The 3,289-nt window shown below is 34.3% G+C and overlaps 1 non-coding gene across 1 annotated transcript; it reads left to right on the top strand.

Annotated features, from left to right (window-relative positions):
• The first annotated feature begins 1,252 nt into the window (after positions 1-1,252).
• Positions 1,253-1,323, top strand: TRNAC-GCA. Its single transcript has one exon. It is a non-coding gene; the product is annotated as a tRNA-Cys (tRNA).
• Positions 1,324-3,289: the final 1,966 nt, after the last annotated feature.

Here is a 3,289-nt window from a genome sequence, read left to right as displayed (position 1 = left end):
GCCGTATATCGGGTTAAATCCGATTTTCCGAGCATTTTGAATTTCCCCCTTTTCGGAAATCCCATTCGTTTCTCATTCTGCATCGATTCATATGTTTCGATGCAGAATGCTGGAATTTAGATTCTGTTTACTGAATCGCATGAAATTTTACCCAACTCCATATAGATGGAATGTATGAAATACGTATGAACGGGGGAAAAAGGATGATTTTATACTTAATAAAATTGGAATTTCTAAGAGACAGATCCAAATGGAAAGGAAGCGATAAATTCCACTTAGACTTACGGAGTTTTGTATAGAATCAAAAAAATAATTCAATTTATACCATTATTATGATATTCCAATCCGTTAGGATACCAGAAAAATAAACGTCGTGATTTGATCTATTCGCTAAGATAAAGACATAAGAATCAGACACAATATACCAGCGTAAAGCTCATTTTTTTAGCACTTACCTTTTTCGTGGATTCCACTGTTCAAAAAATGATTTGCGAAGAACCCCCTTTTTCTTTTTTTAGTCGAATTTTTAGAATAGGATTGAAGTGCGTAAGACGGCTTGTATTTAGTAAACCCGTGCCGATATAGCTATCTATATATACATCGCCCCCCTTTATTGCATAGTTCGCTTCGGGACAGCGCATGTCGTGCTCTATCAAAATTTCGATTTTCTCTTCAATCTAAATTGCAGTACGACAATTTTCGGAAAATTCCCTATAGAGAGGCATCAGACACAGATAAGATAACCAATAAGCTAGCCGCGAAACGATTTATGTTTGGGGTTTACATATACTCATAATTGCTGTTATAATTGAAATGGAGAAGGCTTTTTTTATAGAAAAAACCAATATTGATTAGGTAGGTATCAATTTTGATTTTCTTCTATCATTAGGAAACAAAATTGACAATTTCAATTTCAATCCAAGAGTTGGTCACGAATTTTCAGTCACTAGTTAATGGTTCCAATTTGTCCTTAATTTTGGCTTTTGTGACTGAAAATGCACATTTCTTTTTTCATTTTTCAATAGAAAAAAAGAAAGAGAAAAGAGAGGTATTAAGATGTTGTGTGAGATACTATAAAATCAATTGAAGAACCGGAGCCGATCCAAAAAAAGGACATATTTTTTTTAGGCAAGGAATTAAGAAAAACGAGATTTTATATGGACGTACACAAAAAAAAGAAAAGACATTGAGTACCCCCCCCCCAAACAAAACAAGCAAAGGGGGAATTTTTTAATCTATTTTGTATCGTTTTGGCGGCATGGCCGAGCGGTAAGGCGGGGGACTGCAAATCCTTTTTCCCCAGTTCAAATCTGGGTGTCGCCTGATCAACAAACGATAAGACTCGCAATCCCTTATTCTGCTTGGCTGGTCTAACTCGCCGAATCTTTTCCAGCAAAGTACGCGACTCTTGACATTTTCGTGATTCGTAATAGCTGGGGTTTCTGTTCCTTTTTTTTTTTCTGTTCCTTAAACTTAAAGTGCTGTAATCCTTGCATTTAGGATTCACGGAAAGATTATAGTAGTAGAAGCGCTTTCATATTCAAATCAAGAGTTACCGATTATTTCCACTGCTAAATTGCTAATGCAGGGTCTACTGACCGGGTCTTGAATTAGATTGAAAAGCCCGAGGGAGAATCGAATTAATCGTTATGGAAGGGGCGGGAGATACTTTGTATGCAGTATACAGACTCATAAGAGTCTATGAATGCACGGGCATTCAATCAATATTCGATTGGACGGATAATTGGCTTTTACTTAATGATAATAAAGGGCAACAAAAAAAACGAGGAGTTCTTATTATTACTACAGATTAGGTAACACTCCCTTTGATACTTCCAAAGAAAAGTGCGACTGTGTATTTTGTTTCATTTTTCCGGATTCTACTAGAAATCATATACGAACTTGTTCTAAGTGGATTTATTGGAGCGTTTCATATTTAGTGGAGTCTTTCATCAAGGGCGTTGGGCCAGAATCCCTTTTTGACTCTGCGCCAGTGATTCCACTATTATTAGGAAACAATAATGGAATAAATTCTTCATATTCATAGAGATAGGGGACATAATTCACATGGATATAGTAAGTCTCGCTTGGGCTGCTTTAATGGTAGTCTTTACATTTTCCCTTTCGCTCGTAGTATGGGGAAGAAGTGGACTCTAGAGATACTACTAATTGAGTTGGGGAATCAAACTGTATCACTTTTTTTATAGATCGTTCTGCAAAGCCTTTTTAATTCTATTAATTATTAAATAATTAATAGAATAATTAAATTCAGTAATTTAATTCCATTTAGAATTTCGAAATTGAATTAATCAAAATACCTTCATTTCGGAATTCTATTGGCTTGGATTCTGGCGAGGTAATTGTATTCGATTCTATTATGAATAGAATACAATTCATAATATATATGAATAATGCTCTTTCAGAATCCAAATCAAACCTATATTTCCAAAATTCCCCTCTTTCTATTTTGAAAGGAAGGGGGATACAGATCATAGGAATTTTATTCCAACCGAAGTCTTCCTAGATTTTCTATTTGGTTTTTCTGAACCGGCCCTTGCCAGAGTTCTCTATGGACAATGGGGAAGAACGCGGAAAACCGGACCCCCCTTTTTTTTTATTGGACTGTTCAAAGAGAAAAGAAAGGGTTCACGATTTAATTTGAATAGTTAATAATAATAAGATTGTGCCTTGGTCAAGTCACATATTTCGCACTTACCACCGATTTTATTATTTTTTATTATTTGAGTATTTTAGAAATTTGCTTTCTGCTATGCTTTATTGACCCGTTTCATATCATGGCTCCAGGGTTGACAATCGCCGGGGTACCCCTTTTTGAAATCGGAAGAAGTTATAGAATAGAACTCCTTGGATCATCTGTCAACCGCTCAATCAACGACTTCTTCGGAATGCTAAAAAAAACGATTACTTTATTTCTTTCCTATTTCATTTTCTTTTATTAACTTGATTTTCTTTTAGTAATATATGCCCAAATTTTTTTTTCTTTCATCGATTTGATTCTTTTTTTAATGTATACCGAGATTCATATTGAAAATAATCAGAAATAAATCAATTTGAAAATCGTAAGAGCAGCCTTTCGATTATTTCAGATTGATTGGAAGGAACAAAAAGAAAATACAAATAGACGAAGCAAAGAAATAGAATTGAGATACTAGGTATCTATTAACATATATAAGGATCCATATCCATATTGTAGATTGATCTCTATTCAGTTTCTATCTTTATACATAAAAATAATAAAAATAGATAGTAGGGTAGAAAGATTCATATA

The sequence above is a fragment of the Citrus clementina genome, unplaced genomic scaffold (assembly GCF_000493195.1).
Source record: "Citrus clementina cultivar Clemenules unplaced genomic scaffold, Citrus_clementina_v1.0 scaffold_1804, whole genome shotgun sequence".
NCBI lineage: Eukaryota > Viridiplantae > Streptophyta > Magnoliopsida > Sapindales > Rutaceae > Citrus > Citrus x clementina.
This window is presented reverse-complemented; position numbering and strand designations above follow the sequence as displayed.